The sequence below is a fragment of the Penaeus japonicus genome, unplaced genomic scaffold (genome assembly GCF_977035675.1).
Source record: "Penaeus japonicus unplaced genomic scaffold, GWHDUDI00000001_assembly GWHDUDI00000002, whole genome shotgun sequence".
In the NCBI taxonomy this organism is placed as follows: domain Eukaryota; kingdom Metazoa; phylum Arthropoda; class Malacostraca; order Decapoda; family Penaeidae; genus Penaeus; species Penaeus japonicus.
This window is the reverse complement of record NW_028234404.1, coordinates 42,935,327-42,947,826: the sequence shown is the minus strand read 5'-3', so window position 1 is coordinate 42,947,826 and position 12,500 is coordinate 42,935,327. Positions and strand designations below refer to the sequence as shown.

Sequence of the window (12,500 nt, the reverse complement as noted above, 5' to 3'; positions counted from 1 at the left end):
TAATTTTTGAAAAGGTCTGTCAATTACCGTAAAATATTCTGACGATAATAGGCGCATAAAAGAAAATCAATGACTCAGCGGTATTCTACGACAAAATTGCACGCCAGTTGGAAATAAATTAACTGTTGACAACAGATTTCCAAGAAAAGGGAACATACACGTTTATATCCTCTTTACGCGTCTGAAGTATCAATTTTCTAAGAAAAAGAAAAAGAAAAAGAAAAAAAAATAATTCAAAGCGGGAATCATTTGCGGAATGGACGGCGAGAGAGACAATGCAGTGTACCAAACCAGCGCAACACCCTGACGCCGCCAGTCTTACCAGAGTAACAAGGAGTGAGCGGCCCGCCCGCCGACCTCCTACCGCGCCCGAGGTCGCTCCTTGAGTGACCGTCCCTCGCGTTACGCCGCGCCCCGCCTCCTTAGGGTCCGACCTCCGCTCAGACCCTCCTTAGTGACCATAAAGATCCGGCGTCACATAACCTTCAAAAAGGTCGTTTCCGAAATCGTTGGGTCGAGAAATATGGCGAAGGAATATGACTTTTGGGGACCTATTTCACAAAATCGGTTCGGCGGTCGCACAGTTGCACGAAGTTGCAACCTATAACCCCTGTTGTGAGAAATTGCATTCATGCCACTGTCTAGGATCAATTATTGAAAACCACTTTGCAACACTGAGCTGGTATTTAAAAGAATAAAGAATCGCATAAACGTCCATGGGTACAATCATATTTCTTATTTCTTTAAATACATTAAGGGAATAACCCCCCCCCCCCACACACACACACTGACGATATACAATGTATCTATTCTTAAATGCGCATTTATGCATGATGAATTGTGAAAATCTGTACATCACACCAAACATCTACATACTCTGACTACACGTCGCGGCGGCGCGCGGCGCGATTCAGACACACCACTTCTCATAGTATATATGAGATAGATAGAGGAAATGCGATATTATGAAGTAGTATTTAAATACACACACACACACACACACACACAACACACACACACAACACACTCACACAATATTTATAATTATACATATATATCACTTATCAATCAATATATATTATATATTAGTTATTATATACTATATATATTTTTTCTAGTATATATATATTGATAGAGAGAGAGATGGAGACGACGAGAGATGGATGAGAGCTTGAGAGGAGAGCAAGAGCACCCCCTTAATACAAAAGACACCCACAAACACCCGAGTAGAGTGAGACTGAGAGAGAGAGGAGTATGTGTAGGATACTATATGATATATATATATTATATATATATAATATATTATATATATATTATATATACGCTTATATATATATATATTATATATATATATATATATATATCTGTATATTATAGAGTGAGGAGAGAGCAGGTTTTATATATAAGAGCTATATAATGGAGAGAGACGAGAGAGGAGAGAGATCTGAGGAGAGAGTATGAGTATCGTACGTGAGAGAGAGATGAGTCGCACTTGTAGAGGAGAGAGTTGCACTGAGAGAGTAGAGATGGATGTATACTGAGTTTTTTTGAGCTCGGAGATCGAGAGGAGTACGAGAGAGAGTGTAGTTCAAATACTAAATTTCTAAAGAGAAGGAGGAGAGCGAGAGGAGAGAGAGAGCGAACTTGCTGAGTGGAGAGAGAGATGAGAGAGGAGAGAGAGCTTGAGAGAGAGAGTTAGTGAAAGATGGAGAGAGAGAGAGGAGATGTAGTACACACCTCACACACCACACTACACACAAACACACCAACCATATATATATATGTATATGGTTATATATTGGAGTATATATATGATGTATATAATATAAGTTATATAACATTATATATAGTATATGAGTATATGATTAGTATATATATAATTATATACTATATTAGGTGAAAATTTACATACATATATATGAGGATATGTTATATGTATATATTATATGTACAGATGCAGTAGTATGATATATATAGATCTCTATATTATAGTATAGTATACGCTATATATATACTTATCATCTTATATATTAATCAGATAGAGAGATAGATAGTATAGATAGATTAGATTCGTATCATGTCAAATAGTATATAGTATATATAGTTATATCGTCATATTTATAAAGTAGTTAGGTATATCGTATAAGTATATATGTTATATAATTATTGGTATCTATGCTGTATTATATATTTGTATTGATGAAGGGTGATGGGGTCAGTGTGTGATTACTCAGACTACTATTCCTTATCATAGGCGATATTATTATACTGCATAGTAATATGATTAGAATAGATATGATTATATATTATTATTATATAGTATTATATATATTATATATAGGTGTGTGTGTGTGTGTGTGTGTGAGCGTAGTGTGTAGTGTGCGGATGTGTGTGTACAGGAATAATATATATAATTCATATATATATATATTATATATTATAGTATATATATATGATATATATAGTATGATATATATATATATGAACACACACACACACACACACCTTAGTTTGTCTTTTTCGTTGGATATTAAATCATAAACTTGTTAACAATGAAATAGCTCATAATTTTCCTCATCAAAGTCATCATACAACAATAAATTGCTGATACAGGTTATATTTTATCAGTTTCATATCAATTTATAGGCCGGAAAAATGGTCAATGGAGTTTGTTTGTTTTAATTTCTTTATAATATAAGTTATTTATCTTTTTCAAACGTTAGATAAAGACCGTTTGTGTCACGAACTTTCCGTTTTCAATTTTTTTTTCATACAGGTCTTTTTTGTATAAAGATAAGGAAAAGGCATTAAATATTACTTTAGATGATAAGTAGTATGATTATGTAGACAATCATTTTTCTTTTGTTTTAATTTTTGTCAAATTTTGACATTCGTTTTCCATATCTTCCAGCCTACTACGTTCATTTACACATATTATTGAATATTAACTATAAATGGGTATAAACACATACTTATTCCGTAAAAAGGTCCACACGGCTGTACACATAATCATATACAGAAACACGCACATGCACATGCTAATACACCAGTACACATATGTACCAACACACAGACAAGCCTACACACATACGCGCCAACACCCATACATCCGCACACAAAAGTGCACACACAGACAAACGTAGACAAAAAAAACGATAGAGATTGAGAAATTTGCCATGGAAAATGATAATTACATTAAATATAAAAATTCACAGAAATTCTGATGTGAATATATATAAAAAGAAATCAGATTAGTATAATTTATCTTTTGTTATACAGTCACTGTGATATCCGTAACAATTAAGCCGATCTTAAGACAATGCAAAAAATGTACTTGTAATATACTATCATGTTATAAATTGCAAAGTTATTATATCATATACCGCATATGTGCTCATAAATATATTTGTAGGATTCAAGGATAGGACTAAAAAGGACCTGACCTTTGGGCGAAAATTAATTACATGCAATATAATGATCCTTCTATTCGCCGTATATTACTTGCAGGGCAACGTTTTTATGTCACTATCTACCATGCATTGTTTATCGTAAGTCACGCCATGTTACCTTTGCACTACCTATACATCCTTCACCAAAATATGTGAAGTGGATAAGCAGACAATAACCCTGATCTGACCCCAGCACGCCACCCCGTCCCCATTTCAACCAAAGCAGTTTGACCCTAGTTCTGTCGGCGCCAGAACATGCCTGGTCCCGCGCCTATTTTTACCCCATCGGACAATCAAGACCCACCTGAACGAGTGAGAGGCCATGTTTGGTCACCTCTTAAGAACAATGGTTCCTGTTAGGCCGGCTTCCTCTCAGCTCCTGTTGCCTGAACATCCGAATCTATGGATAGACAACGGCTTCATCTGATTCCTCCACCCTCGATGAACCTTCATCACCAACTGCACAGCAACGAGATTACACTAATCAGCGTTCTGATATTGCATCTTCAAAAATCTGTATGTCTGTTCGAGGTACAGCAGATAATGTAATTTTGAAGATGTAATTTCGAAGCGTTGATTGCATATCTTGAATTATTCATGCTCATTCATAGTCCATCTCCATATCCACAATTTTTTTTTATCTGGAGTAGGAATTACTTCTGTCACGCACATAGGGGTTGGGTTGGGGGGTGTCTTTCATACTGTACAGGTAGTTAGATAGTGTGTGTGGGTGTGATGATGAGGTGTGTGAGTGTGTGGAGTGGTGTGTTCTGTGTCAGTGTGTGTGGGAGTGTGAGTGAGTGAGTGTGTGAGTCAGTGTGTGTTTGTTGATGATAGAGTTGAGTGAGTGTGTGTGATTGTAAGTCTGTGTGTGTGGGAGTGTGTGTGAGTGTGTGTATTAGTTCTGAGTGTGAGGTGGAGTGTGTGTGAGAGTGTGTGTGTTGTGTGTGTTTGAGTGTGTGTGTGTGTGTGGTGAGGTGGGGGGGGGGGGGTGGGGGGGGGGGGTGGGGGGGGGGGGTGGAGGGGTAGTGTCACGCTCTACTTGTCCTCTCACTCACTGGTCTCACATATCTCTCTCTCACTATCTCTGGTATCACACACACACACTACTATCTATAAGTTATGTGTAGTGAGGTGTGAGTGTGTTGTGGAGGTGTGTGTGTGTTGTGTGTGCTGTGTGTGTGTCGTGAGTGGTCTGTGTGGTGTTATCTCACATTATCATCCTCATCCTATCTCAATGTCTATCACTATCTAAACTAAATCATCTGTGTGGTGTGTGTGTGTGTGTGTGTGAGTGTGTAGTGTGAGAGTGGGTTGTGTGTGTGTGTGGGTGCTCGTGTGTGTGTGTGAAGTGTGTGGTGTGTGTGTATGTGTGTGTGTGTGTTGTGTGTGTATGTGTGAGAGAGTGTGTCGTGTGTGTGTCGTCTGTGTATGGTGTGTGTGTGTGTGTGTGTGTGTGTGTGTGTGTGTGTGAGTTTGTGTGTGTGGGGGAGTTGAGTCTGGTGTGTGTATATGTATGTGCGTATGTGTGTGTGTTGTGAGGTGAGAGTGTGATTAGTGTGTATGCTGTGTGTGAGTGTGTTGAGTAGGTGTGTGAGTGGTGTGTGTGTGTGTGTGAGTGGTGTGAGTGTGAGGGGTGTTAGAGAGGTGGGTGGGTGGTGGGTGTTTGTGTGAGTGTGTGTGTGAGTGTGTAGGTGTGGTGAGAGTGTGTGTGTTGAGTGTGTGTGTGTGAGTTAGTTTCATTGTGTGTATAACTTTGTGGGGGGTGTCTGTCAGTTATCTCTATCTACCTCTCATGGAACTGTCTCTAACACTGTGCGAGCGTGGGTGCGTGGTGTGTTGGGTGTGGTTGTGTGGTGTGTGTGGGTGTGTTTGTGTGTGTGTGTTATGTGTGTGTGTGTCATGAGTGGATGTGTGTGTAAGTGTGTGAGTGTGGTGTGTGTGTGTGTGTGAGTTAGAGGTGGTGGGTGGTTGTGTGAGTGTGTGAGTGTTTGTGAGTGGGTGTGTGTGTTTTGTGTGGGTGAGTTTGTGTGTGTCTGTGTGTGGTGTGTGTGTGTGTGAGTGTGAGTGTTTGAGTGTGTGAGTGGGTAGTGTGTGTATGTGTTACTGGGGGAGTGAGGTGACTGTTGTGTGAGATTGGTGTCGTGAGTGTGTGTGTGTGTGAGTGAGTTTAGTGTGTGTGTGTGTGTGTGTGTGTGTGTGTGTGTGTGTGTGTGTGTGAGAGTGGGGTTTATTCATGGGGGGGCGGGGGGGTTGTGGGTGGGTGTGGGAGTGTGTGTCGTGTGTGTGTGAGTGGTGTGTTTGTGTGTGAGAGTGGGTGTGGGAGTGAGTGTGTGTGAGTGAGGGTGCGAGGGTGTGTGTGTGAAAGTGTGTGTTAGAGTTGTAGGTAATATACAGTGTGTGAGATTGGTTTGTGTGGTGTGTAGAGGTGTGGTGTGACTTTCAGGAAGGGGGTGTGTGAGGTGTGTGTGTGAGGTTTGAGTGTGTGTGAGTGTTGGTATGCTGTGTGAGTCTGCTGTGTGTAGTTTGTGTGTGCGAGTGTGTGTGTGTGAGTGTGGAGAGATAGATGACTGATAGTGTTATTGGGGGGGGTGGGTGGGGGGGGGTTGGTGGGGCAGTGAGAGGGGGGGTGTGTGGGTGTGGGTGTGTGGGGTCTGTGTGGTTCAGTGGTGTGTGGATGTGTGTGGGTTTGTGGGTGTGGTGTGGATGAGTGTGTGTGATTGTGTGTGTGGCTGTGTGTGTGTTTGTAGTGTGTGTGCTGTGTGTAGTGTGTGTGTGGGAGGGGTGGGAGTGTATGTGGGATGAGTGAATTGTGTGTGTGTTGTGTGTGTAGTGTGTGTGTGTGTGTGTGTGTGAGGCGGTGTGTGACTGAGAGTGTGTGTTGGGTGGTTTGTGTCAGTAAGTGAGTGTGAGTCTATCTCTGTGTGTGTGTGTGTGTGTTGTGTGTGTGTGTGGATGTGTGTGTGTGTGTGTGATTGTGTCACTGTGTATGAGTGTGATGTGTGCGTGGATGTGTGTGTGGATGTGACTGTGTATGTGTGTGTGGATGTGTGTGTGAGTGTGGTTGTGTGAGTGTGTGTGTGTGACGTAAGGTGTCTGAGTGTGTGTGTGTGAGCTGTGTGAGTGTGTGTGTGTGAGGATGAGTCTACTGTGTCTGTGGTGTGTGTGAGAGTTTGATGTGAGTGTGTGAGTACTGTGTAGTGTGTGTGTGTGGTGTGTTTGTGTGTGAGTGTGGTGTGTATTGGTGTTTGAGTAGGGTGGGTTTCACGCACTCAAACTCCTCTATCACGCTCCTCACTCTCTATATATCTCTCTCTGTCTCTGTGTGAGGTGTGTGCATGTGTGTGTGTGTTGTTGTGTGTGTGAGTGTGTGTGTGTTGTGTGGTGTGTGAGTGTCTCTGTGTGGGACTGTCTCTCACTCTCTCTACTCACTATCTCTGTCTATCTATCCTATCACTCAGAGTGTGTGTGTGTGAAATTGTGTGTGAGGTGGTGTGTGTGTGGTGTGAGTGTCAGAGGGTGAGAGAGCTTGTGTCCGTCTGTCACAGATAGTGTCTTGTGTGTTGAGAGTGATTGAGATAGTGAGTGTGAGAGAGAGTGTGTCACATAGATAGAGTGTGTGAGATGTTTGAGATTGATTTATGGTTAGTGATAGTGGGAGAAAGAGAGTGAGTGAGTTGAGATATTTATTATTTGTTATTTATTGGTAGTTATTGGCAGGGTGGTTTATAGGTATAATTGTGATGAAAAGATAGTAGAGTTGGTGTTATTGTGTGATAAACGTAGTGAGACTCACTGTTTTGGGGGAGACTATTCAGTCACACTCTCACACTCTCTGACTGTCACACATCGTGAATGCGTGTGGAGAGCGTGTGGAGTCTGGGAGAGTGATCTGGGGAGTGTGAGAGTTACAGATTTACTCAACTCTCAACAGAGATAGATTTAGTTATAGATTAGAGAGTGTTAGATATATATATATTTATTTGTGGATATTATATATATAATATATATAAATATATATAATAACATATATATATATATATTATTATATATATTTATATATATATATAATATATACAATATATACACATACCCACATATATATATTATTATATATATAATATGTAAATATGTATATATTGATATATAAAATCTCACACTCTATAACAATATATGTATGTTACTGTATATATGAATAAATATAATAAAAATAGATATAGATATAATATAGATATATATGTATATATATAATATATAAATAAATATATATATCTATATATATATAAACATATATATACACCCATATATGTTTAATACTATTCATACACAACACACACACACACACACATATCTATCATCTATCTTTTTATCTATGCGATAATATACATGTAATATAATACATATAATATATATATATATATATATATATATATATATATAAAGATATATAATACATAAATCTAAGTATAAATATAAACCTATATTTATGTATATATATATCTATATAAATATATATATATATATAATATACATATATGTAAAGTATATATATAATATATATATATATATATATTATATTTGTATATATACATATATATAGTATATATATAATATATAATATATATAATATAATGTATATAATATATATATACATCTTTTAAAGTATATATATATATATATAATATGTATATAAATTATATCTATACAAGCGTGTTTATATATATATAAATATAGATTATATATATATATGTATGTATATATATATATATGTATATAAATATTATATATATCTATATAAAAATATATAAATATATATATATCTATAAATATATATATATATCTATATATACAGTAAATACATTAATATCTGTGTGGTGTGTGATGGTATGTGTGCCTATATATGTTTTTATGTAAGTATATGTATATATATACATATATAAATATATATATATATATATATATATAAAAATGTATAAAATATATTTATATCTATATATATAAATAAAAAATATGGAATCTATATATTATGTATATGTATACACACACACACACACACACATCACACATATATATATATATATATATAATATATATTATTATATATATATTATAATATAATATATAATAATTTTTATATATATGCATATATATATGTATATATAACATATACATATATATAAAATATAAATATATAATATACTATATTATATATATATACATATACAATATAAATACACCACACCACACCACACACACACACACACAACGCAAAGGTGTATATAATATATATATATATATATATATATTATATATAAATATCTATATATATATGTAAATATAAATATATATCTATGTTGATATATAAATATATATATATATATATATATAGATATATAAATATATATATATATATCTATTAAATATATATAGACACATACACCCACACACACATATCACAGACACACGCATATATATATATATAGTATATATAATATAATATATATAATATAATTATATATATATATATATATATGTATATATATTTATATATAAATATATGTATAATTATATATATATATATATATATATATATATATATATATATATATATATATATATATACATGCACACATACATACACACACACACACACACACACACACACACATACAAACGACACACATACACGTGTGTGTGCGTGTATATGGGATAGATAGTGTAGGTGAGAGTGTAATTTTACAACTTGCTGAGGGAAAAAGGGCGACGGGGGGGTGGGGGGGGGGCGACCGCGGACGGTGTGTCGCACCCCGGCCACCGCGGCATCAACGCCAAGACCCCAGAAAACCCAGCGTGTGGAATCGATTTCTACAAATAAGCCCGGGGATCGCAGATGCGGAGAGCACGAGGGGAGAGAGACGTGGCGAAGCCTCTCTCGATGAAGAGGGGATAAGAGAAGAAATAAATGCAAATTCTACCATACATTATTTTCCTGCACTTTGGGGAGAAAAAAAAATGGTCAGTGGAACAATGGATGAGGGGATCCAAGACTGGCATTTTTATTATCGATCCCTATTCCATTCCATCTTAAACGGACGAAAGGAAATGTTTCCTCAGGGAGTATCGGGTTCTTTGTCTCCTCTTTCCTATCATTTGGTATTTCTAATGGGAGGATGATAATGGAATTCCATTTTTCAATTTTGGAAAATGTAATATGGTCATGGTATAGACTATGGGTGCTATGTGTTGCAACACATAAATAAAAAGAAAGGCATTGTTTTTTTGTATATTGCAGATTCGAAAATCGGAGAAGCAATCAGTCCACTGCAAGCGTTGTAAAGCCCCAGAAAACAAAATAAAAAAATCAACTAGAATTACTTGATGTTATAAAGATGCTTCCACGAATGAAATACAGCTAAAAAAGGCAGAATAATTCAAGTCTGATAAACGTGATAAACAAATAAATCTAAGTCTAATAAGGGAGTGCTCGATAGCTAGGGTTACTATTCAATAGCTACAATACACAGAGAACAATATAATTCAGGTCTTTTAATCGTGTAAAGGAGAGCTGGAGAGATTAGATCTTTGTAAAGCCGTAAAAGATAACCTGCTATAGTATATCCAACATGCAATAATACTAGTAGTAATAATAATCTAGTAGTCGCGTAAGCAATATCTATGGGTTGCATATAGAAAATATAATAGTATTTACAACTATGAAGAAAACTGAATGTCGCAAGTCTGATGATTGTACAAATGGTAACTTTTATAGAAATACTGTTTACGGATATGGAACCGTGCAAACAAAATAGCACAGTCCTAATATACGACAGCCAGGGATAGCATACTGTGTTTTAGGGAAAGAAAAATAATGTAGGTTTTATAGTCGTTGATCGATAGTTAGGAGTGTGTAGTACTGTGGAAAAGTAAAGGTCTAATGATGGTGTAAAAGCTGGATAGCAAGTTGTGGTAAGATTAGCGTATTCTGACAATCGTCCGTTTATTGATGAATTGTGCAGGGGATACAAGGCCCTAAAACAAAAAGCAAATTTGAGAATTACAATATCTTTAATTGCTACATCGTTTTTTTTATGCAAGAGGTGAAAGGATTGCAATTCTCGATCACATGATACTGCAATAATACACGTGTGAAACAGTGAAAACCAATACATTTTTCAATAAATTATATAAAATCCTTACTAATCATATTGGACGCTAAATCAACATAAGGCATATATTTTTTGTATCTCTTGTTATCTAGAAATGCGCTGATACAATAATGCAATTACAGCGTCAAACAAATCAGAATAAAATATACTGCCATAATGAGTGCGAAATATCCAACATCTGTCACTTTTTCAGTGCAGATTTAAACACGCATGAATAAGCGCGTAAAAATCGTAAAATACGCTGTTCGTGAAATTAAAAGAAGATATACAAGGCTGGACGTTTTCCAAGGGTTCCGTAGAGTTAACAAAATTCCCCCTCAGACTGTAGCCCCCAATTTTGAAGAAACGCTACTTGGCAACGGCAACCTAGCGGGCTTGGTCACACACTATATTGGGGGATCAGTTGCCCCGCGGACTTGGGAGAGAGAAGAGTTATTCCTCCTTTCAACTCCAGGTTTCATTCTACAGGAGATAATGAGAGCGTTATCGACACTATCTTCCCCAGAGCCTTGATCTCAGCTTTAATCTCAGAAGAAAAGCCGAAAAGATGGTCTCCTCGTCGAGTGAAGATGCTAAAGAAACCGGGGAGGGCGAGGTCTGTGGGAGTGCGAATAACAACACAGCAGTCCTATCAACACGATAGTGACAAGGTAAGGCAATCTGCATAGCTAATCCTCAACGGCTATTGCACCCGTTTCGGGTTGCGTGATTCAATGTGGCATTCGGTTGCACACCTGAACCTTTGGTATTTACACCTTTATCTTAGCAATTATAAGAGAGAATCTCGCCAAGATTTAATTCCGAAGGTTTCAGTTGCAACATCCGAAATCTAATCTTAGAAATTAAGATGACGAGACCACAGGTATATGAATAAGTCAGTGAGTAGGTATAATAACGCATGGACAAATAAATAAATAAATACTGCTTGTGATTATTTGAGAAATGGAGATAAAAAAGAGGATGAGGAGGAAAGAATAATAAAAGAGAGAGGGAAAACAAAAATAGGAGAGTAGAAAACCGGAAACAAACAAAACAGAAGAGGGAGGTACAACAATGCTTAGGGCTCTTTTGTTATGAGTACAAACAACTTGAACTCTCTTACTATCCCGATACTGATTAGATCTGATCATCAAGAGCTCATAAACAGTAATAAAGTTATGGGGGGGATGAAAGAAAAATTGGGAGGGGGGATGATGAAAAAAAGGTAGGTAGACGTTAGTTGAATATACAATCTATATATGTATATATATATGTATATATATATATATATATATATATATATATATATATACATAATAATATATATATATAGATATATATATAAAAATATAGATATATATATACACATATATGTATAATATATATATATATATATATATATATATTTATATATATATATAAATATATAATATATATACCCATATAGTATAATATATATATATAAATATATATATATAAATATATATATATATGTATATTATAATATATAAATATATATATATATTCACACACTCAACAAACACACACACACACAACACACATTCACATACACACTTAACACACTCAACACCACACACACACACACACACACTCGCACACACACACACACACACACACACACACACACGACACACACACATATATATATATATATATATATATATATATATATATAAATATATATATATATATGCATATATATTGTATTTATATATATATATATATAATATATATAGATAATATAAATATATATCATATATATAGCATATAAGCATATATATATCATATATATATAGATTTTATATATATATATAATTATATATATATATATATATATATATATGCATATAAGCATAGTATATGTAATATGAATATACATATATAT

General features: G+C 35.5%; 1 protein-coding gene across 1 annotated transcript in view; it reads left to right on the top strand.

Annotated features, from left to right (window-relative positions):
- The first annotated feature begins 11,030 nt into the window (after nt 1-11,030).
- Nucleotides 11,031-12,500, top strand: part of LOC122244194 (leucine-rich repeat neuronal protein 1) — a 10,854-nt gene continuing 9,384 nt past the window's right edge. Inside the window, exon 1 of the mRNA XM_086551786.1 lies at nt 11,031-11,265. The gene's annotated coding sequence lies outside the window, so the exon portion shown is untranslated. The remainder of the gene's footprint in view (nt 11,266-12,500) is intronic.